The 24,202-nt window shown below is 49.5% G+C and overlaps 1 protein-coding gene across 1 annotated transcript in view; it reads right to left on the reverse strand.

The window, feature by feature from the left end:
• PIAS1 (protein inhibitor of activated STAT 1) overlaps positions 1–20,339 on the reverse strand; it is a 168,519-nt gene extending 148,180 nt beyond the window's left edge. The window contains exon 1 of the mRNA XM_082254310.1: positions 20,324–20,339. The gene's annotated coding sequence lies outside the window, so the exon portion shown is untranslated. The remainder of the gene's footprint in view (positions 1–20,323) is intronic.
• Between the last annotated feature and the right edge of the window lie 3,863 nt (positions 20,340–24,202).

A 24,202-nucleotide genomic window follows, 5' to 3' on the forward strand; every position in this document is an offset into this window, starting at 1 on the left:
CCGGGTGAGCGGTAGGGGACGCCCCCCCCCCCCTCCCGCCGCCTTCCGTGACTTTGCTCGGGGCCCCGAGCACCCAGCCGGCACGTCTGCCAGCTGGATGAAGTCCCGATCAATGCCGGAAACGGCATCAATCGGGTCTCCGATGACGTAACCCGGAGGCGGCGTCCATGATGTCACTTCCGGGTTACTGTGCTGCAAAAAGCAGCAAATTTAAAAAAACAGCTGTATGCAAAAACGCGTTTTGCATACAGGGAAGTGTAGTGGAGGGGTTTGGCATCTTTTAGACCCTCGATCCCTCCATAAAGTGTACCTGTCACTGCATATTGCTGTCACAAGGGATGTTTACATTGCTTGTGACAGCAATAAAAAGTGATCAGATTTTTTTTTTTTTTTTTTTTTTTATTAACCTGTAATAAAGTTAAAAAAAAAAAAAAAAAAAAAAAAAAAAAAACCCAAAAACAAACCTATCCGGAAGTCGAGCCGCGAATTAAATCGCTGTTCAAACCACACATGTGAGGTATCGCCGCGATCGCCAGAGCGAGAGCAATAATTAAAAAAAAAAAAAGAGCTACACTCTAACTCTAAACTGGTAACTGGTATATATATATAGTTTGGGGGTTCCAAGTAGTTTTCTAGGAAAAAAATACTGGTTTTTAACTTGTGAACAAAAAGTGTCCGAAATAGGGCTGGGGCTTAAACTAAATATAAAAAAAAAAAAAAAAAAAAAAATGGAGGTTCCCCCCACAAATAGTGCTTACTCTATGTAGTATCTTTTTTTGCGCACTAGAAGCTTAGTGCCGGGTCACACTTGTGCAGCTGCGGAGATCGCATGCAATTCAGAGCGCACTGCTCCTTCATTACATGCGATTTCATGTGCGGTGCGAATTTCAGCCATACACTTTGTATGGCTGAATTCGCACCGCATCAAAGACGCACAGGAGGCATTTTTGCCACATTCACATTTTTTCCAAATTCACACTTGTGCGATCCGATCCTGTACGAACTGTCAGATCGCACTGCGATATGCAATCAAACTGGGGGTGTCGTTCACTTTTAATTGACACCCCCTGCGTATCGCATATGGCAGTGTGAACTGCCAGAGGTGCGGATGCAATGCGGGAACAGGCTGCATATTTGCAGCGTTCCCGCATCGCACAAATGTGAACCGGGACTGAACCGGGGCTTAAAGAAAAGACCAAATTTTTTCAATTTATGCCAATATGTATTCTGTTACATATTTGTCAAAACAAAACAAAAAAACACGTTTGCGCAAAAGTTATTGCGTCTTACAAACTAGGGGAAAGTTATTTTTTTTTTTTACTAGTAATTGCGGCGCACAAATCTGACATTTTCCAGGGAACCAGCGACATCAATACAGTGATCAGTGCTTAACAAAAAACCCCACACATTGCAGTTCCTGTATTAGGCCCCATTCACATGGGCGATCCAATCCGTCTGTCAGTTTTTCAGGCGGATCCGATCGGATGCTCCATGCAGCGGATGTCAGCGGAGACACCTCCTCCGCTATCCGATCCTGTCCGTGAAATCCGGACGGAAGGAAGCCCTATTCTTGTCTGGATCAATCAGATGAGAACTTTCTCATCCGATCTCCCCATAGAGGAGAGCGGGGATCTCACAGCTCTGTCACTGCACACAGAGCAGAGGACGGAGCTGTCACCCACCTGCTCAGAGGGGGAATTGGCGGATCGATCCACGCTGAGTAGAGAACGGACCTCGGATGGTGCGCTGTGTGAAAGGACCCTAAATGTATAGCGCCGGCCCACTACTGTATAAAAGCTGAGCTGAAACGCAAGCTCTCTTTTTTACTTCCTGACAGAACAGTGGTCGGCATTGTTTACATAGGCAGACCGCTGTTCTCTCATTTCTCTGAACGATCGGCAGGTCCTGGCAGCCATCGCAGCCGCTGGACCCGCTGATTGGCTCCCAGTGTCCAATCACAGCAGGGGTGGTGCACGCGCACCCCCTACATCACGTACATGTATGCGATTTTGCACAGCCACGCTGCAGTTCATTTGCGGTGGGCAGTCCAGAACTGGTTAATACATCTTATAAATAATTTTATAATATTTTGACTTTTTATATCATGAATATGAATTGTCAGCCATTATCGGCACCTATTGAAGGTGTGTAAAAAAAAACCCTGCTTGCTTAATTTTTGGTGCATATTTGGCAAAACCACACCAAAAACACGTCTCCCCATTGAAATGCATTAAAAAGGCAGCAAGAACGAATCAAAAATGCACCCGTGTTGTGTTCGATGCATTTTGAGCCACATGACCTATGAAAAAAAAACACACACCACAAGGACAATTTCAGCCGCCATTATTGGCACCTTTTTTCTCTTTCAGTGTCGGTTCACACAAATGCGATGTCTGTGCATTGCAAATTCAGCCAGATTATGTGGCTGAATTCGCATCGCATTCGGGCCAAAGTCACACAGGGCCAAAGTCACACAGGGCCAAAGTCACACAGGGCCAAAGTCACACAGGGCCAAAGTCACACAGGGCCAAAGTCACACAGGACCCTTTTTTTGGTCCGCACCAGAGTCAGATCGCATGAGTGTTCACACCTATGCGACCCGATTCATGTCCAAACAGTCAGCACTGCAATATGCGAACGAATCTGGGGGGTGTCAACTCTGTATTGACACCCCCAGCGATTCGCATATGGCAGTGTGAACTGCCTGCAAGTCGGGTGCGATGCGGGAACCCGCAGTGGATTTGCATGGTTCCCGCATGGCATATGTGATAACCGGCACAACACTTAAACCCTTATTTTTTGCAGCCAAAAATGTATCAGATCAAGTTGCATGAAAATAAGAACCAAAGCAGTGCAGGAACTACTTTTTTACTTTAAAAGTTGCAACGATATGAACCCTTACTTATTGGGAAACATGGGGTCCAAAGTCACATGACAAGTTGCATGGGGTCCAAAGTCACATGACAAGTTGCATGTAGGCTTGTGACGGTATCAGATTTTCATGCTGCGATTAATTGATTAAGGTTTTGCCACGGTATACGGTATTATCACGGTATTCTATTATTAAATTTAAATTATTAAATTTCCACCTCACTTCAATTTCATTGCTGAATTTAGGGGCTTTGGTTCACTTATGCACATTATTATATAGTCAGTCAGTACAGACTCTGTGAACCAGGCTTAAAATAGGTCATCAAGCAGTGTCTGGCCTAACTGGTGATAACTGGTCCTGGTGCTCGGCTCCGATCCGATGGCCTGGTCATTAAGAGGGCAAATCCTTGTGGTCAAGAAGTGGTTAAACCTGAAGGAGGTGTTGTTTATAAATTACTTTACTATTGCTTTAGGCCTGGTTCACATGTATGCGGGTTGGTGGTTCACATTTGCACAGGCATAGCAGCCCATTGATTTGAACGGGCTGCTATGCCCTCATTTTCCGCAGAAAAAAGGTGCATGCAGCATTTTTTTAAAATTCAGTGGCCTTGAAATCCATCCTGCTTTTGCACCATGCGACTAACCTGCAGTTCCTGCTCTGGCAAGCTTTCTGCATTTTTTGTATACGTGGGCACGGCATTTAAAAACAGTTTGCGTGTGCAGGAACTGCAAGTAAGTCGCATGGTGCAAAAGAAGGATGGATTTCATGGCCACTGCATTTTTTTAAATTCTGCATGCACCTTTTTTCAGCTGAAAACGCAGGCATAGCAGCTCAAGCCCATTCACATCAATGGGCTGCTATGCCTGTGCAAATGTGGGCCCCCAACCCGCATACATGTGAACCAGGCCTAAAGCAATAGTAAAGTCATTAATTGGTTAAACCTGCAGGAGGACCGGCGTTTTTATCTATTAATGACTTTACTATTGCTTTAGGCCTGGTTCACATGTATGCGGGTTGGTGGTTCACATGTATGCGGGTTGGGGGCCCACATTTGCACAGGCATAGCAGCCCATTGATGTGAATGGGCTTGAGCTGCTATGCCTGCGTTTTCAGCTGAAAAAAGGTGCATGCAGAATTTAAAAAAATGCAGTGGCCATGAAATCCATCCTTCTTTTGCACCATGCGACTTACCTGCCGTTGCTGCACACGCAAACTGTTTATTTTTAAATGCCGTGCCCACGTATACAAAAAATGCAGAAAGCTTGCCAGAGCAGGAACTGCAGGTTAGTCGCATGGTGCAAAAGCAGGATGGATTTCAAGGCCACTGAATTTTAAAAAAATGCTGCATGCACCTTTTTTCTGCGGAAAATGAGGGCATAGCAGCCTGTTCAAATCAATGGGCTGCTATGCCTGTGCAAATGTGGGCCGCCAACCCGCATACATGTGAACCGCCAACCCGCATACATGTGAACCAGGCCTAAAGCAATAGTAAAGTCATTAATAGATAAAAACACCGGTCCTCCTGCAGGTTTAACCACTTCTGGATCGCAAGGATTTGCCCCTTTAAAGACCAGGCCATCGGATCAGAGCGCCAGGACCAGTCATCACCAGGTAGGCCAGACACTGCTTGATGGCTATATAATAATGTAATGTGGGCTGCTATGCGTGTGTGTGTATATATATATATATATATATTAGAGCTGCACGATTCTGGCCAAAATGAGAATCACGATTTTTTAGCTTGGAATAAAGATCACGATTCTCTGTGTAACAAAAAAAAAATTGGGATAACTTTACTGTTACGTTTTTTTTTTTTTTTTATTCATTAAAGTCTAATCATTGCGTTTGAAAGACTGCTGCGCAAATACAGTGTGACATAAAATATTACAACAATCGCCATTTTATTCTGTAGAGTCTCTGCTAAAAAAATATATAAAATGTTTGGGGGTTCTAAGTACTTTTCTAGCAAAAAAAAAACTGATTTTAACTTGCAAGCAGCAAGTGTCAGAAAAAGATCCAGTCTTTAAGAGGTTAAACTTCCTTTCTCCCTGGCAGAGGGAAGGAAAAGATACAAATGTAATCATTTTTGTTTATAGTTACTGGGAGACTTAATGCTGAAAGGTGTTAGCTGTGTGAGTGAATGAGTCATCCAGCTCACTGAAATGTATCAATTCACAAGTCAGGCAGACTTGACAGAGAAACTCGGTATTTTAAAAATGCCACAATAACAATACCGTGGCGATATATCGAATTACCGAAAACCGGCATATGTCTAGTTGCATGGGGTCCAAAGTCACATGACAAGTTGCACAAGTGTGAATGAGAACTAAATAAAAGCTGTTCATTGTAAGCGCCCATCAGTGGTAAAACCATTTGTCTCATCTCTGTAACTGATACATCTGCAGGAGAGCTTATACTTTTGAAAAAAAATTAAAAATGCAGTCATCACATCTAAGAACTGGTAAGCTGCAATATAATAAAACGAGCGAAAGAGCGAACGAGCGAAAGAACGAGCGAACGAGCGAAAGAACGAGCGAACGAACGAGCGAAACAACGAGCGAAAGAACGAGCGAAACAACGAGCGAACGAGCGAAACAACGAGCGAAACAACGAGCGAAACAACGAGCGAAACAACGAGCGAAACAACGAGCGAACGAGCGAAACAACGAGCGAACGAGCGAAACAACGAGCGAACGAGCGAAAGAACGAGCGAACGAGCGAAAGAACGAGCGAACGAGCGAAAGAACGAGCGAACGAGCGAAAGAACGAGCGAACGAGCGAAAGAACGAACGAGCGAAAGAACGAACGAGCGAAAGAACGAACGAGCGAAAGAACGAGCGAACGAGCGAAAGAACGAGCGAACGAGCGAAAGAACGAGCGAACGAGCGAAAGAACGAGCGAACGAGCGAAAGAACGAGCGAACGAGCGAAAGAACGAGCGAGCGAAAGAACGAACGAGCGAAAGAACGAACGAGCGAAAGAACGAACGAGCGAAAGAACGAACGAGCGAAAGAACGAACGAGCGAAAGAACGAACGAGCGAAAGAACGAACGAGCGAAAGAACGAACGAGCGAAAGAACGAACGAGCGAAAGAACGAACGAGCGAAAGAACGAACGAGCGAAAGAACGAACGAGCGAAAGAACGAACGAACGAGCGAAAGAACGAACGAACGAACGAGCGAAAGAACGAACGAACGAGCGAAAGAACGAACGAGCGAAAGAACGAACGAACGAGCGAAAGAACGAACGAGCGAACGAACGAGCGAAAGAACGAACGAACGAGCGAAAGAACGAACGAGCGAAAGAACGAACGAGCGAAAGAACGAACGAGCGAACGAACGAGCGAAAGAACGAACGAACGAGCGAAAGAACGAACGAGCGAAAGAACGAACGAACGAGCGAAAGAACGAACGAGCGAAAGAACGAACGAGCGAAAGAACGAACGAGCGAAAGAACGAACGAGCGAAAGAACGAACGAGCGAAAGAACGAACGAGCGAAAGAACGAACGAGCGAAAGAACGAACGAGCGAAAGAACGAACGAGCGAAAGAACGAACGAGCGAAAGAACGAACGAACGAGCGAAAGAACGAACGAACGAGCGAAAGAACGAACGAACGAACGAACGAACGAGCGAACGAACGAACGAACGAGCGAAAGAACGAACGAACGAGCGAACGAACGAACGAACGAGCGAAAGAACGAACGAACGAGCGAAAGAACGAACGAACGAGCGAAAGAACGAACGAACGAGCGAAAGAACGAACGAACGAGCGAAAGAACGAACGAACGAGCGAAAGAACGAACGAACGAGCGAAAGAACGAACGAACGAGCGAAAGAACGAACGAACGAGCGAAAGAACGAACGAACGAGCGAAAGAACGAACGAACGAGCGAAAGAACGAACGAACGAGCGAAAGAACGAACGAACGAGCGAAAGAACGAACGAACGAGCGAAAGAACGAAAAAAGAAAGAGCGAAAAAAGAAAGAGCGAAAAAAGAAAGAGCGAAAAAAGAAAGAGCGAAAAAAGAAAGAGCGAAAAAAGAAAGCGAAAAAAGAAAGTTAATATTTTGTATAGGAGTAAGGGAGGGTTATAACCCCTGCCAGTGTTTTTTTTTTTTTTTGCCATCTGTGTCCCATTGCAGAGATTTACCTTCAATTCCTGTCCCAAAGCCAAACAGGAAGTGAGAGGAAAGACTTAAAACAAGGCAGACCGCTGTTGTGCGAGGGGGGAAGCAGAACACAGATCTGTCTTCCCACAGTACAAGCACCTCCCCACAGTTAGAAAGCACTCCCAGGGAACACATTTAACCCTTTGATTGCCCCCGATAACCGCTTTCCTGCCAGTGTCATTAGTACAGTGCAGTGCGTTTTTTTTTTTTTAGCACTGATCACTTTAGTGTCACTGGTCCCAAAACAAGTGTCAGTTAGGTGTCTGATTTGTATGCTGCAATGTCGCAGTCCCGCTATAAGTTGCTGATCACCGCTATTACTAAGAAAAAAAAATAAAATATAAACATGCCATAAAAATATCCCATAGCATGCAGACGTTATTCCTTTTGAACAAACTAATCAAATATAAGCTTATAGGGATTTTTTTTTTTTTCTTCAACCAAAAATGTTTAGAAGAATACAAAAATTTACCAAAATTTATGAAGAAATTTTATATTTTTTTAATTTGGATATATTATAGCAGAGTTTTTTTCTTTTTCTTCTTCAAAATTGGCCTTTGTTTATAGCAAAAAAAAAAAAAAAAACCACCAAAAGAAAGCTCTATTTTACGGCGTTAGATGCCTGGTAAATTTTTCTAGGAAGTCTTCCAGGGCAGCATCTGAGAGATACAACAGTCCACCATTATAAAAACTTCAGACATACCTTCAGCCTCAGTAATATTAAAGCACCAAAGGAACCCTCAGTAAGCTCATGAATTACAAACCCCTTTGTCTTGTCCTTTAGGGTGGAAACAAATTCTGCCCTGGAAGACTTCCTAGAAAAAAAAAAAAAGTTACCAGGTACCCAACTCCGTTTTCTCCAGTCGTCTTCCAGGTCAGCATCTGAGAGAATGAACCAAGCAATACTCACTAGGGACGGGAAAAGATTTTGAAGCACCTTGCGGCCAAATGCCTGGTCCTGACTGGACAGCTGGTCGATGCGGTAATGCCTTGCGAAGGTACCGAAGCTCGGTCGTGTCGCTGCCCCGCATATCTTTTCTGATGTAGCCCCGACTTTCTACACTTGATGCCCAGGCTCTGGTTGAGTGGGCTATGACCCGATTCGGCAGGGCAAGATTCAGTGCTTGGTAGGCTGTTCCGAATACCAAGCTTTATCCATCTGGCTATTGTACTTTGAGGCCGGCTTCCCCTTGTTGACTCCTGCATGGAGAATGAATAATGGTCGTTTTCTGCCAATCTTTAGTTCTCTCGAGGTAAGCCATCAGGATTTTTCTTACATCTAGCTTGTTGTAGACGTCTCTTTTCTTGCTATCCATCGAACTTGGAAGAGAGGGGATAAAACACTTCCTGAGTTCTGTGGAAGGTTGAAGAGCCTTTTGGTAGGAAGGCTGGGTCTGGTGAGAGGATAATTTTATCCGTCAGAATCAGACAATAAGGTTCCATCATTGATAGAGCCTGCATCTTGCTGACTCTTTCTTACACATGTGCTACCAGGAGTACAGTTTTCAGGAGTAAGGCATCCAAGCATTTTTTTCCCCAATGGCTCAAAGGGTTCAGAAAGAAAATCTTTAAGTACCATGGAGAGGTCCTATGTTGGAGTTCTGCTAAACGTCACAGGTCTGGCTCCTTTCAGAGAGAAGGAACCTTCTTATAAGCAGGTCTTCTGCCAGCCCAATGTCTGGGTGGGAAGCTAGGGCTGCCACTTGGAACTTTCAAAGTGTTGGGTGAAATAGCCTTGTCCTCTCCTTCCTGTAAGAAGTCGAAGATTATTGGAAAAGTCTTTTTTGGGGGTCTTTGTTCTTGTACCAGAAGGCAAAAAAACTTTTGCCTCACTTTTTCGTAGATTGCTCTAGTCACATGTTTTCTGCTGGCTACGATAGTGTCAATCATTGTTTGACAGACCCTTGTTCTGTAGCCCCACCCTTTCAGGAACCAGGCCCAAGTGTTTCATGACCTTGTAGTTTGGGTGGTTATCCGATCCTTGCAATAGGAGGTTCGGCACATCTGGAAGTGTCAGATGTGGTTGAATACTGAGGTTTTTCAAGTGACTGAACCAAGGTCTCCGAGGCCAATGGGGTGCAATAAGTATTACCGTTGCCTTTTCTGCACCAGCTTTGGTTTTAGGGCAGTTTTTCGGGGGGGGGGGGGGTTGGGGGAATGCATAACAGTTGGGAAGCCCAGTTTTGGTTGAACGCATCTACTCCAATATTTCCATCTATAGGGTTTAGGTAGAAACATTTGGGGGAGTTTCATGTTTAACTTTTGACGCAAACATATCCACTTTCGGGTGATCCACAAGACTTCTTGATTTAAGGACCATTCCGTCCGTTTAGTCTTTCGGCTAAGGAAATCCACCAGCGTATGGTCGGTCCCTTTTAGATGAATGGCGGAGATGGATCTGATGGTTTTTTTTATCCCATGACAGTATCATTTCTGTCAGATCCATCAGCCGAGTAGATTTTGTTCCCCCTTGTCTGTTGAGGTATGCCACAATTGTGGCGTTGTGAACATCTTTGCCCTGAATGGCTGCATGGGAACTTAGTGCTCCCTCGACAGCATTTAATTCCCTCATATTTGAGGAAGCTTGGGACCAGTGGGGGTTCCATTTTCCTTGCACGCAGCGATCTGGTATATGCGCTCCCCAACCCAGAGTGCTGGCATCCGTGGTGATCAACACCAGATTGGTCTGAGCCCACCTGCACCCCTCAAGGTAAATTAGCAGGTTAAGCCACCACCGGAGCGCGTTCCTTTGACTGTGCGAGGAATTGAAATATTCATCTCTAGGGATGATGGGTTGCCATCCCATCTTGCCAGAATGTGATTTTGTAGAGGTCTCATATGGAGCGGAGCCCAGGTGATGGCCGTGATTGAGGACCTAATTAGTCCCAGCACTGCCACACCATGTATGATGGTCATGGATGTGGCTCCTATCCGGGACATTGTCGCTTTTGATTTTTTCCTCAGTCAGGAAAATTTTTGTAACTTTGGCATCTAGCATGTAACCCAAGTATATGACTCTGGCTTGAGGTTAACCGATTTCTCTTCGTTCACAATCCATTCGAAGCTTTGTAAAAGATGCTTTTGTGCAGATTGACTTCCTGTCTGCTGATTCGGCGAAGAACAATAGATCTTCTAGGTAGGGCTTTTGCCATTATTTGAGAAGATCCTGAGTGCAGAAGAGATACCGAAAGGTAGAGCCGTGTACTATAGATGTAGAGTAGTGGCTGGACCACGAATCTTGGGTTATCTTAAAGACTTTTTAATCACCACATGTAGATATGCATCCTGCAGATCCACTGTGGCCATGAATACCTCTTCCAGAAAAACATTTCTAACAGAGTAGATGGACTCCATCTTGAATCTCTAGTACCTTATCTTTATGGTGAGTAGTTTGGAAGTGGAGTAGGAGCCTTAGCTTGCCTGATGGCTTCTTCCTCGAATGTGTGAATAGACTGTCTTTTCTTCTTCCGGCGGTACATGGCAGATGACTGTTTTATTAGCTTTTCTAATGCAGAAAGGAAAGCCTCTGATTGGTCTGTGCCTTTTGGGAGTGTTGTCAGCAGGTAATTGGTTGGGGGACAAGTGGAAAACTATTGAGTAACCTGCTGTCGTACGAAGCACAAATCCATTGTTTGTGATTTTCTCCCATTGAGGAGCAAAAAGACATCAGTCAGCCCCCCCACCAGGAGACTGTCATCGCTTTTTGTTTCTTGGGGTGGAAGGCTTGAGGATGAAAGCTCCCTTGCCTCTTGTTTGGTTGTGTCCAGCTTTCTTTGGTCCAGCTTCTTTATTAAATCTCCCAGACTGGGAGATTTCTCTTGATGCTTTTTGGTTTGAGGAAACCCTTTATTTTTGGTTGAGGTTCTGTCTAGAACAATTTCCAAGTCGGGTCCAAACAGCAAATCCCCTGTTAAAGGGATGCCGCATAATCCATTTTTGGAAGAGGCATGCCCTCCCCACGACTTAATTAGGCCAGTGGTCCTGGCCGACACCCTCAATGATTTAGCCAAAGCATCTGCAAGAAATGCTGCCGCTCTAGTTAGTGTGGGTATGTTTTTTACTAGTTCTTCCCTTGGGCTATCTCCAAGCAGTTCTTGTAGCTGAGACAGCCAGACTAACAAGGTCCTAGCCGTGCAGGTGAAAGCTATAGCTGGATTTAGGTTTGCTGCTGCTGCTTCCAAGCTCTTTTTAGAAGTGCCTCTTGCCTTTTTGTCAATTGAATCACTCAGCGTCCCGGAGTCATCAAAGGCTAAGTCGGACTTCTTTGCAAAGGAGGCATCTGTTTTAGGGCATTTCACCCAGGATTTTGTGTCCTCTCTCCGCGAAAGGATATCTGCGCTTAACCGCAGCTGGAATGAAGAGCTTCTTTTCCGGCTCTTCCCAAGTTTTTCAGAGTCTCATGTCCCAGAAATGTTCTTGGGTTTCCTTGGTTGTATCCCTTTGTACATTTTGTCGTGTAAAGAGAGATCCGCGACTTTTTTTTTTCCCTTTGATACCCAGTGTGTCAACTATGGCTCTTAAAGCGGAGTTCCGGACTCAAAATCGATTTTGGGCCATCCGCTTGCTAAGGGAAACCTGAAAAAGAATATAATGGCGATTTTTTTTTGTCACTTACCTTATTATAGAAGAAAATATACTCACCTTCCTTCCACTTTCTCCCTCTGTGGCCGCGGCCCACGCCGTCACTTCCAGTTTGCGATGATTCCTGGGAGATGACCGTCATCGCTCCCAGGAGTCAATGCGCCTGCACCGGCCCCGACGTCACTTCCCGTGCAGGGCGGTATTCACTGCTAAACAGCTTCTGGGCATACCCAGAAGCTGTGCACGGATGCCGCGCTGCACTGGAAGCGACGAGCGGGGCCGGTGCAGTGCATTGTGGGACTCGGACGTCACGGAAGACGACACGAAGAGGGACACTGCGGCTTCAGTTGCCCACACCTGAGATGGCAGCGCTGGAGAAGAAATTTTCAAGGTAAGCATTTCTTCTTACAGGCAAGTGCGACCCGGGACAGTTTAGAGGCTATCGATTGTGGAATGTACTAGCCCTGACTGTCCCGGGGGTATTTTTAGCTCAAATTGACCCCCGAGGCCAGAACTCCGCTTTAAATTGTCAGTGTCTGAGGAAAAAAAGCGTCCCTTGTGATGCTGGGTCCTCTTCATCCGAGTCAGAGCACAGGCCGTCTTCTGATTCTGAATCTGGGTCAGAATCGGTTTCCCGATCCGCTGCGTCCACCTCTTCCCCACTGCACGAGGGGATGGATGGTTTGCTGGTAGATGGGATGCTGGTCTGACTTGCAATGTCCCAACTTTTCTATGGCCGAACGTAAAAGCCCAATCGTGCTCTCGATTTCCTTCTTGAAGGAGTTGAGCATCTTTAAAGGAACCCCTGCGATTCCTTGGCAACCATTTTGTTGACGCATTTTTGGCAAAATTGTTTTTCCATTCTGTAGGAAACCTCTGACCTCAAGAGGCACATGCCTTGCTGCAGGCCTTAGCCATTTTCTCTTCTGGGGTCCTACAAAGAAGCACAAAGGACCTAGTGAGACAGGCGGTTGCCATACACAAACAAAAATGACCGTTTGTGGTGAGGTAAGACAGAGGAGACTCAGAGTGCTCTGGCTTACCTTGGAGCCGTCCTGACGGGCAGGATCTACAGGGCGGGGGGGGGGGGGGTTAGAAATAGTATCCGACATGGTCAGCCACAGAAAAAGAACCTCTGCATAGGGCCTTTTAACAGCTTCCTGCACAGCTCCAGCCCGGCCCCCAGCTGACCCTATGCAGGTTGGTGGACGTACCTGAACTCTTCTGGTATCCCTGTGGATTGCTAATTCCTTGTAGAATAGAGCCCTTCTTTCCCTTAATTTTCTTTTTGAAATCTGCGCTAAGGCCCAGAAGTTGCCCGCACTATTGTCCATTTCCGGCTTCCCCAAGATGGCTGCGGTCCGGGAGTGCGTCACAAGAAATGACGCCACCATCTTGCTCCTCCAGCCGTGTGGGCCTGCTATCTACTGGGAGGTATGGCCCCTGGACAGCCGTCGTGGAGCCTGTAGAATGCAGGGACTGGATGTGCTTGCTTGACGCGATCATTCTGGAATAGAGCGCCGATTTGGGGGAGGGGCGAGGCTGTGGGGGCCCCCGCCCATCCAATCCAGGTCAGCATTTTGGGGGGAATGCCCTTGGGCATCATATTCAGCTGGGGGGGGGGGGGGTGGTTGCATACCCCTCAGTAGGGGATTCAACTTGCCCAATCTGTTGCCCCTGACCTGCACTGCCCAAAGCCCGCTGAGCTCCCCTGCAGACAGCACAGAGACTGAGAAAATAATAAACAGCTGTAGCTTCTGTGGATCCAGAAGAAACAATCAAACTGAGGCTGAAGGCATGTCGGACGTTCTTATAATGGTGGACTATTGCGTTTCCAGGAGGGAGGAGCCTCTCAGATGCTGCCCTGGAAAACGACTGGAGAGAAAGGACAAAATTGTGTTTGGGTACAGTGTTGCATTTTTGCGCAATTTCCAGTTAAGAGTAGCAGTGCCAAATTGCAAAAAATGCTCTGGTCAGAAAGAAGGGGGGGGGGGGTGAAACCATCCAGGGCTGAAGTAGTTAAGTGACAATTGCGCGGTTTTGCAATGCTGTACCCCAAATTTATATAATTCTCTTCCTCACAAATAGCAGCTCTTTTGGTGGCAATTAATCACCACTGCATTTTTTTCCTTTCTTGAGCAAAGAAGAAAAAAAAAAAAAAAATTCTTCATCAATTTAACCACTTAAGCCCCAGGCCTATTTCAGACACTTTTTGTTTACAAGTTAAAAATCAGTATTTTTTCTTAGAAAACTACTTAGAACCCCCACACACTAATATATATATATATATATATATATATATATATATATATATATATATATATATATATATATATATATATATATATATATATATATATAAGCAAAGACTCTGGAGAATCAAATGTCGGTCATTGCAATATTTTTTGTCACGTGGTATCTGTACAGCGGTCTTTAAAACGCCATATTTTTGGAAAAAATTAAGAAAAATCACATTTCACTGCATTTAAAAAATACTAAACAGTAAAGTTAGCCCATTTTTTTGTATATTGTGAAAGATGATGTCACGCTGAGTAAATAGATACCCAACATGTTACGGTTTAAAATTGCACACACCCGTGGAATGGCGACAAACTACGGTCAATAGAAATCTCAATAAACTATTGCTCATGCTCTGACGATCGCGGCGATACCTCACATGTGTAGTTTGAACAGCGATTTCCTTCGCGGCTCGACTTCCGTATACGTTTTTTTTGTGCGCGAGCTAATGGTGACAGCTAATTTTTTTTTTTTTTTATCTTTATTACAGGTTTTAAAAAAAAAAAAAAAATCTGATCACTTTTATTGCTGTCACAAGCAATGTAAACATCCCTTGTGACAGTAATATGCAGTGACAGGTACTCTTTATGGGGGGGATCGAGGGTCTAAAAGACCCCAAACCTCTCCACTGCACTTCAATATTCAAAACGCCGAAAACGGCATTTTTGCATACAGCCGTTTTTTTAAATCTGCCGCCTTTTGCAGCATAGTAACCTGGAAGTGACGTAATGGACGCCGCCTCCGGGTTACGTCATCGGAGAACCGATCGAAGCCGCTTCTGGCTTAGATTGGGACTCCATCCAGCCGGCGGACGTGCCGGCTGGTTGCTCGGGTCACCCCAGTGGGACGGGAGACCCGGGCAAAGCCGCAGGGGGATGTCCCCTCCCACGTAACAATTGAGCGGCTCCCAAGCCGGATCGGTCTTTACCGACGGAAAGCCGACCGCCGGCTCTAAACCACGGTATCGGGATGGTGCCTCTAGCTAGAGACATCATCCCTGTATAACACCGCAAAGTTTACCGATATATATATGTGTCACTTTGCGGTAAGTGGTTAAACCAATATGTATTCTGCTACATGTCTTTACCAAAGCAAATATCCCATTAAGCGTATATCAATTAGTTTGCGCTACATAGTTATGGCGAGACGTACGACGTTTAACTCGCGGGGCCAGTCCCCGTCCAGTGGGACTATGCCATGGCTGACCCAGCGCGGAGCTAAGGCCAGCACACGCTCGCTGGCCAGACTGGGGTGACCACTGAATATAGAGATCCAGCCCCTCGACCAAAGATCCCAGCAAGGAACTAGGTCCTTACTCCTGACTAGGCAGATTAAAGCCTCGTACACACGTGTCGAAATTCGGCCGGGAATTTTCGTCCGACCTGCCGATTTTTGGCTTGTTAGTATGGTGCTTCCGACAACAGACTCCGACTTTTCGGCAGAAAAAAAAATCCTGGTGTGCAGGATATAAAATTTTTGTCTGCTGTCAAAACACGTCCGATTTTCGTGCAGTCAGTACAGATTTCGACAGGGAAAAATCTTATGAGAAAGTCTGGGCATGCTCAGTGAAGAAAGAACGAAAAGAAAGCAATCCAACACATGACATCACTTCTGAAGTAGAATTTTGTGGGGCGAGAAAATTGGTGTGCAGTCTAGGCACATTCCAACCAACAAAACACCACTCTGGACAAAAGACGGACGGTCGGTCGGCCGATAATCGTTGCGTGTGTACTAGACTTAAAACTGACATCCTATGCAGGAAGAGAGAGGGTATACCCCTCCGGGACTGCCCATAGGCGTAGCCAGAACTTTATTTCTGCCTAGTGTCCTACTCCTGTAGGGGGCAGTATAACCCTACCGATATGGATCAGAAAACTGCGTCCCGTCAATGAACGATAGAGAAATTGGATTTATTTTTTTACTAGTAATGGTGGCAAATAGCGACTTTTAGTGGGACTGCGATATTACGGCGGACAATCGGACACTAGGTGACACTTTTTGGGGACCATTGACATCAATACAGTGATCGGTGCTAAACATATGCACTGTCACTGTAATAATGACACTGGCTGGGAAGGGATTAACATCAAGGGGTGATCAAAGGGGTAACTGTGTGCCTAGCCAGTGTTTTGGTGTAACGTGTGAGCTACTTCTACTAAGGGATGCGCTTTGCAGGGAAAGAAAATTCATGACTTCCCCCGCTGACAGAACAGAGATCTGCTTGCTTACATAGGACTCTGCGTTAGGGATGATCGAACTTTTGAAAAGTTCGGTTCGGCCAGAACATCCGAACTTCCCGAAAGTTCGGCCTGGATTTCAGAACTCCATTGAAATCAAATGGTACCCGAACTTCGGTAATCAAAAAACACAATTTTGAAGCCCTAAAACTCAATAAATGCCCCTAAAAAGTGCCTAGGGTTCTGGGCCATGCCCCAGGGACTATTAATCACACAAAAAAAAGTTCTTAGAAATTGTCATTTTTGATAGAGAGCCAATTATTGAAAAAAATTAAAAAAAATCTTTGGATTTCGTATCTGGGGGGTGTAAAAGGTGTACCTGTGAAGTTTCAGCTCTGTAGCATGTCAAGAACCAGAAAAAAAAAAAAAGATAGTTTGTATTTTGTCACTTATAGAACAGGATAGTGGCTTCGCTCTTTCACACCTTGCCGGTTTAGTAGCAGGTGTTTTTTTGGGCATTTTTTGGGGTTCTTTGGAGGCAGGCATAACATCTGAACTTGTGTATAGTGGTGTATATACACACATACTTATATGTATATACACACCTAGACATATATAGGTGTGATAGGAGCAGAAATATATTGGTGTTAATTATTTCATTAGCGCAAGTAGTTTTTTCTGCTCCTTTCACACCTATATATATGTGCAGGTGTATATATACAGACATGGGTGTGTATATATACCCCCTATACACATGTTCAGATGTCATGCCTGACTCCAAACATGTGCTCAAAAAATCACTAGCAACGCCTGCAGCATAAAGAATGCTGACGGGAGCAAAGCCATATTACTGCAGCGAAAGTGTCTTGAGAGAAACGATCTTTTCTCTATAGCGGTCACCCTGATATAGAAGGGTTTGGTCACCCTGCCATAGCAGTCACTGTCAGTTCACCCTACACTACGGTCCCCTGACACTTCACACACTTTCCCTACAAAAACTACATTTTTGAATCTAACTAAAGTGTAAAATAGTACCCTAACTACACTAGATATCCCTTTCCTCACACTAATAAATGCTAAATTACACTTTTAAGTAAAATTAACAGAACTGCTTCCACTCTCTTCCACAGCCCCAGTATTACAATGCTAGGAATATGGCGGGGGCTATCTTATATACTGGGGGGCGTATTCACTAATGATTGGCCTAGGGACCCCCTAGTCACTCCAATCACATTCCTAGCATTCTCCTGCCCCCTCAATTGGCTTTTGCTAATGGTTCTGGTCCAATCACAGGCTTTTAAAGCCCATCTCCTGAACCATTGCATTTTGGTCGGTTCTGGTTGCCGAAATCCGAACTTTTTGGGCAAAAAAAGTTCTAAATTCGGCCGAACCTCGAACACCCAATGTTCGGGCCGAACCGATGGTCGACCAGAACCGTTCGATCATCCCTACTCTGCGTGTCTTCAGATGATCGGCAGGTGGCGGTGGACATCCACTGGCCGGCACCTGCGGTGTATAATCACAGCACAGGGTCGCCCGCGGCCTGCACCCCCCCCTACATGGAAGTGTGGGATCTCATACGTGATCTGGCACAGCAGAGCCGCCATGCTGCTGTATAAGTAATACGATCGGTAAGTGGATAGAGTAGATGAACATCTCAAAACTTTACCATGATAACCACACTCACTGCCAATGCCAGACATATGTGAAGCACAAAAGCGACATTTAGGCATTAAAGCCCACTGACGTGTCTATGGACAGCGGAGATTACTGTGTAAGAACACTCTCCCAGCACAGTGACCGAGTCACCACACCGCTCTCCACCACCGCTTCCCAATCATGTGATCACTGGAAGTGCCCCTGTGATTGGAAGTCACACAACCCCCAACTCCTGGCAAATCACCACTACCATGGCAATACCTGGTGATCCTGCGACTACGCTGACAGCTCAGGCACTTCCGGTACAGGAGACTACAAGCAGCCGTGTAATCAAACCTCCCTGGGGCCGGCTCCTCCGCTGTCACTGCCAGGAAATGCCGTGTAGCTGTCCCCGGAGTGGCTGCACTGACAGAACACAGGAGGAGGAAAAGGGAAAACATTTTGTATACAACAGAGAGAGTGAATATTGTACACGGGGGAGGGGGAGGTTACCAGATTACAATCCCCCACCCAGAATGAGACCAGGACTCTGGATGTATGAATACACAACCTGACCCGGAGATCAGAGCCCCCCCCCCCCCCCCACCACAGAGAGATTTATGATCAGCATTACTCATCCATAGCAATGGAGGGTGCAGTAGGTGGGACGGACAGACATGTAGAGGGTGTATTGTGGAGGGGACAGAAACACACGATGGAGGATGCAATTGGGAGGGGGGGGTGGACAGACAAGTGGAAGGGTGCAGGAGAGGGCAGACACGTGGAGAGTGCGGGGGGGGGGGCACGAGAAGAACACACGTTGAGTGTGCAGAGGGGTGGGGAGGGAAGGACACATGGATTAGGCGGGGGACAGATGCATGGAGGGTGCTGGACACAGACACGTGGAGAAGTGCAGGGGGGGGGGGGACAGCCACGTGGAGAGCGCGGGGGGGGGGGGGGGACAGCCACGTGGAGAGCGCAGGGGGGGGGGGGGGACAGCCACGTGGAGAGCGCAGGGGGGGGGGGGGGGGGACAGCCACGTGGAGAGCGCAGAAAGGGGGGGGGGACAGCCACGTGGAGAGCGCAGGGGGGGGGGGACAGCCACGTGGAGAGCGCAGGGGGGGGGACAGCCACGTGGAGAGCGCAGGGGGGGGGGGGGGACAGCCACGTGGAGAGCGCAGGGGGGGGGGGGGGGGACAGCCACGTGGAGAGCGCAGGGGGGGGGGGGGACAGCCACGTGGAGAGCGCAGGGGGGGGGGGGACAGCCACGTGGAGAGCGCAGGGGGGGGGGGGACAGCCACGTGGAGAGCGCAGGGGGGGGGGGGGACAGCCACGTGGAGAGCGCAGGGGGGGGGGGGGACAGCCACGTGGAGAGCGCAGGGGGGGGGGGGGGGACAGCCACGTGGAGAGCGCAGGGGGGGGGGGGGGACAGCCACGTGGTGTGCGCAGAAAGGGGGGGGGGGACAGCCACGTGGAGAGCGCAGAAAGGGGGGGGGGACAGCCACGTGGAGAGCGCAGGGGGGGGGGGGACAGCCACGTGGAGAGCGCAGGGGGGGGGGGGACAGCCACGTGGAGAGCGCAGGGGGGGGGGGGGGACAGCCACGTGGAGAGCGCAGGGGGGGGGGGGGGGACAGCCACGTGGAGAGCACAGGGGGGGGGGGGGGGGACAGCCACGTGGAGAGCACAGGGGGGGGGGGGGGGACAGCCACGTGGAGAGCACAGGGGGGGGGGGGGACAGCCACGTGGTGTGCGCAGAAAGGGGGGGGGACAGCCACGTGGAGAGCGCAGAAGGGGGGAGGCGGGAGAGCCACGTAGAGGGCACAGAGGGGGGGACACACATGGAGGGCGCAGCGTGGGGGGGACAGACACGCGGAGGGCGGAACGTGGGGGGGGGGGGGACAGACACGCGGAGGGCACAGCATGGGGGGGGGCAGACACATGGAAGGTGTAGTGGAGGGGGGGGGCCGGCAGACACATGGAGGGTGTAGTGGAGGGGGGGGACAGCAGACACATGGAGGGTGTAGTGGAGGGGGGGGGGACACATGGAGGGTGTAGGGGGGGACACATGGAGGGTGTAGTGGGGGAGGGGAGCAGACACATGGAGGGTGTAGTGGAGGGGGGACACATGGAGGGTGTAGTGGGGGAGGGGGGGGACACATGGAGGGTGTAGGGGGGGACACATGGAGGGTGTAGTGGGGGAGGGGGGGGGACACATGGAGGGTGTAGTGGAGGGGGGGAGCAGACACATGGAGGGTGTAGGGGGGGGGGGACACATGGAGGGTGTAGTGGGGGAGGGGGGGGGACACATGGAGGGTGTAGTGGGGGGGAGGGGGGGACACATGGAGGGTGTTCTCCCCCGGAAGTTGTTGCACACAGTCCCGGTCCCGCTCCCTCCTCCTCCTCAGAACACCAACAATAACATCGGCCCCTCTCGCCCCTCCTCCCTCCGGTGAGCCCAGCTCTCCCCGCCCCCAGACCCCGCCTTTCCCCGGCTCACCGACCCCTCGCCCCCTCCAGCGCGGAGCCCCAGACAGTCCGCACCGAGCCCAGGGCGGTATCCCGGCCCCGCAATTCCAGCTGCGCTTTACCTTCAGTTCCGCACTGTCCGCCATCTTGCCGCTCTGCGCGCAGGCGTAATGAACCCGCCGCGACGTGGCTCCGACGCGCCAAAGATGTCATCACGCACCATTCGAATAAAGGCGCCAAGCCTGGGGCTGGCACGCGAGTCTGGGTCACGTGTTCGGAGCAGAGGGGGGCGGGCATGTGTACTGTATACAGAGCACCCGTCACATGACCTCATTGATGGGGCGGGGCTCCGGTAGAACCATGCTACAATCTATTTTTTAAAGGGACACGGACAGCAAATTACAGTGGAATTATTTTGTATTTTGGATGGAGTAAAGGAGGGTTTTCTATCTGTGTAACATTGGGGAAATTTACCTTCACATCCTGTCCCATAGCAAGAACAGGAAGTGAGAGAAAATCCCTCCAATGGAGCTGTTGGCAGGATCGGTGCCCCCGATAAAATATTTCTGCTCACTTCCTGGTTTGGTGACAACCCACAATTTGAGAATTTCGTTGCCTTTTTTCTTTTTGGCACGATATGAATCCTGTATGATAATAATAATAATATTCACTAATAACAGGAAAAATGGAGAGGGAGATTCTCCCTATCGGGGGCCACAAACTGCAATAAACCTGACAGGGGGTCCAATTTATCTCCACTCCATGCAAGACGGCAGCCTTTCCTTTACTGAAACTTTAATAGTTGTTTATTGTTAAGGCTCATTGATGGAGGTGGGGAGGGAAGGTTCATTGATGGAGGTGGGGAAGGGAAGGCTCATTGATGGAGGTGGGGAGGGAAGGCTCATTGATGGAGGTGGGGAGGGAAGTCTTATTGATGGAGGTGGGGGAGGGAAGGCTCTTTGATTGAGGTGGGGGAGGGAAGGTTCATTGATGGAGGTGGGGGAGGGAAGGTTCATTGATGGAGGTGGGGAGGGGAGGCTCATTGATGGGGGTGGGGAGGGAAGGCTCATTGATGGAGGTGGGGAGGGAAGGCTCATTGATGGAGGTGGGGAGGGAAGGCTCATTGATGGAGGTGGGGAGGGGAGGTTCATTGATGGAGGTGGGGAGGGAAGGCTGAGTGATGGAGGTGGGGAGGGAAGGCTCATTGATGGAGGTGGGGAGGGAAGGCTCATTGATGGAGGTGGGGAGGGAAGGCTCATTGATGGTGGTGGGGAGGGAAGGCTCATTGATGGAGGTGGGGAGGGAAGTCTTATTGATGGAGGTGGGGGAGGGAAGGCTCTTTGATGGAGGTGGGGAGGGAAGGCTCATTGATGGAGGTGGGGAGGGAAGGCTCATTGATGGGGGTGGGGAGGGAAGGTTCATTGATGGAGGTGGGGAGGGAAGGCTCATTGATGGAGGTGGGGAGGGAAGGCTCATTGATGGAGGTGGGGAGGGAAGTCTTATTGATGGAGGTGGGGGAGGGAAGGCTCTTTGATGGAGGTGGGGAGGGAAGGCTCATTGATGGAGGTGGGGAGGGAAGGCTCATTGATGGGGGTGGGGAGGGAAGGTTCATTGATGGAGGTGGGGAGGGAAGGCTGAGTGATGGAGGTGGGGAGGGAAGGCTCACTGATGGAGGTGGGGGAGTGAAGGCTCATTGATGGAGGTGGGGAGGGAAGGCTCATTGATGGAGGTGGGGGAGGGAAGGTTCATTGATGGAGGTGGGGAGGGAAGGTTCATTGATGGAGGTGGGGAGGGGAGGCTCATTGATGGAGGTGGGGAGGGAGGGCTCATTGATGGAGGTGGGGAGGGAAGGCTTATTGATGGAGGTGGGGGAGGGAAGGCTCATTGATGGAGGTGGGGAGGGAAGGCTCATCGATGGAGGTGGGCGAGGGAAGGCTCATTGATGGAGGTGGGGGAGGGAAGGCTCATTGATGGAGGTGGGGGAGGGAAGGCTCATTGATGGAGGTGGGGAGGGAAGGCTCATTGATGGAGGTGGGGGAGTGAAGGCTCATTGATGGAGGTGGGGGAGGGAAGGCTCATTGATGGAGGTGGGGGAGGGAAGGATCATGGATGGAGGTGGGGGAGGGAAGGCTCATTGATGGAGGTGGGGGAGGGAAGGCTCATTGATGGAGGTGGGGAGGGAAGGCTCATTGATGGAGGTGGGGAGGGAAAGCTCATTGATGGAGGTGGGGGAGGGAAGGCTCATTGATGGAGGTGGGGAGGGAAGGCTCATTGGTGGAGGTGGGGAGTGAAGGCTCATTGATAGAGGTGGGGAGGGAAGGCTCATTGATGGAGGTGGGGAGGGAAGGCTCATTGATGGAGGTGGGGAGGGAAGGCTCATTGATGGAGGTGGGGAGGGAAGTCTTATTGATGGAGGTGGGGGAGGGAAGGCTCTTTGATGGAGGTGGGGGAGGGAAGGTTCATTGATGGAGGTGGGGGAGGGAAGGTTCATTGATGGAGGTGGGGAGGGGAGGCTCATTGATGGGGGTGGGGAGGGAAGGCTCATTGATGGAGGTGGGGAGGGAAGGCTCATTGATGGGGGTGGGGAGGGAAGGTTCATTGATGGAGGTGGGGAGGGAAGGCTGAGTGATGGAGGTGGGGAGGGAAGGCTCACTGATGGAGGTGGGGGAGTGAAGGCTCATTGATGGAGGTGGGGAGGGAAGGCTCATTGATGGAGGTGGGGGAGGGAAGGTTCATTGATGGAGGTGGGGAGGGAAGGTTCATTGATGGAGGTGGGGAGGGGAGGCTCATTGATGGAGGTGGGGAGGGAGGGCTCATTGATGGAGGTGGGGAGGGAAGGCTTATTGATGGAGGTGGGGGAGGGAAGGCTCATTGATGGAGGTGGGGAGGGAAGGCTCATCGATGGAGGTGGGCGAGGGAAGGCTCATTGATGGAGGTGGGGGAGGGAAGGCTCATTGATGGAGGTGGGGGAGGGAAGGCTCATTGATGGAGGTGGGGAGGGAAGGCTCATTGATGGAGGTGGGGGAGTGAAGGCTCATTGATGGAGGTGGGGGAGGGAAGGCTCATTGATGGAGGTGGGGGAGGGAAGGATCATGGATGGAGGTGGGGGAGGGAAGGCTCATTGATGGAGGTGGGGGAGGGAAGGCTCATTGATGGAGGTGGGGAGGGAAGGCTCATTGATGGAGGTGGGGAGGGAAAGCTCATTGATGGAGGTGGGGGAGGGAAGGCTCATTGATGGAGGTGGGGAGGGAAGGCTCATTGGTGGAGGTGGGGAGTGAAGGCTCATTGATAGAGGTGGGGAGGGAAGGCTCATTGATGGAGGTGGGGAGTGAAGGCTCATTGATGGAGGTGGGGGAGGGAAGGCTCATTGATGGAGGTGGGGGAGGGAAGGCTCATTGATGGAGGTGGGGGAGGGAAGGCTCATTGATGGAGGTGGGGAGGGAAGGCTCATTGATGGAGGTGGGGAGGGAAGGCTCATTGATGGAGGTGGGGGAGGGAAGGCTCATTGATGGAGGTGGGGGAGGGAAGGCTCATTGATGGAGGTGGGGAGGGAAGGCTCATTGATGGAGGTGGGGGAGTGAAGGCTCATTGATAGAGGTGGGGAGGGAAGGCTCATTGATGGAGGTGGGGGAGTGAAGGCTCATTGATAGAGGTGGGGAGGGAAAGCTCATTGATGGAGGTGGGGGAGGGAAGGCTCATTGATGGAGGTGGGGAGTGAAGGCTCATTGATGGAGGTGGGGAGGGAAGGCTCATTGATGGAGGTGGGGAGTGAAGGCTCATTGATAGAGGTGGGGAGGGAAGGCTCATTGATGGAGGTGGGGAGGGAAGGCTCATTGATAGAGGTGGGGAGTGAAGGCTCATTGATAGAGGTGGGGAGGGAAGGCTCATTGATGGAGGTGGGGAGTGAAGGCTCATTGATGGAGGTGGGGGAGGGAAGGCTCATTGATGGAGGTGGGGAGTGAAGGCTCATTGATGGAGGTGGGGAGGGAAGGCTCATTGAT

Source organism: Pelophylax lessonae (genome assembly GCF_965119305.1).
Source record: "Pelophylax lessonae genome assembly, chromosome: 4".
NCBI classification, from domain to species: domain Eukaryota; kingdom Metazoa; phylum Chordata; class Amphibia; order Anura; family Ranidae; genus Pelophylax; species Pelophylax lessonae.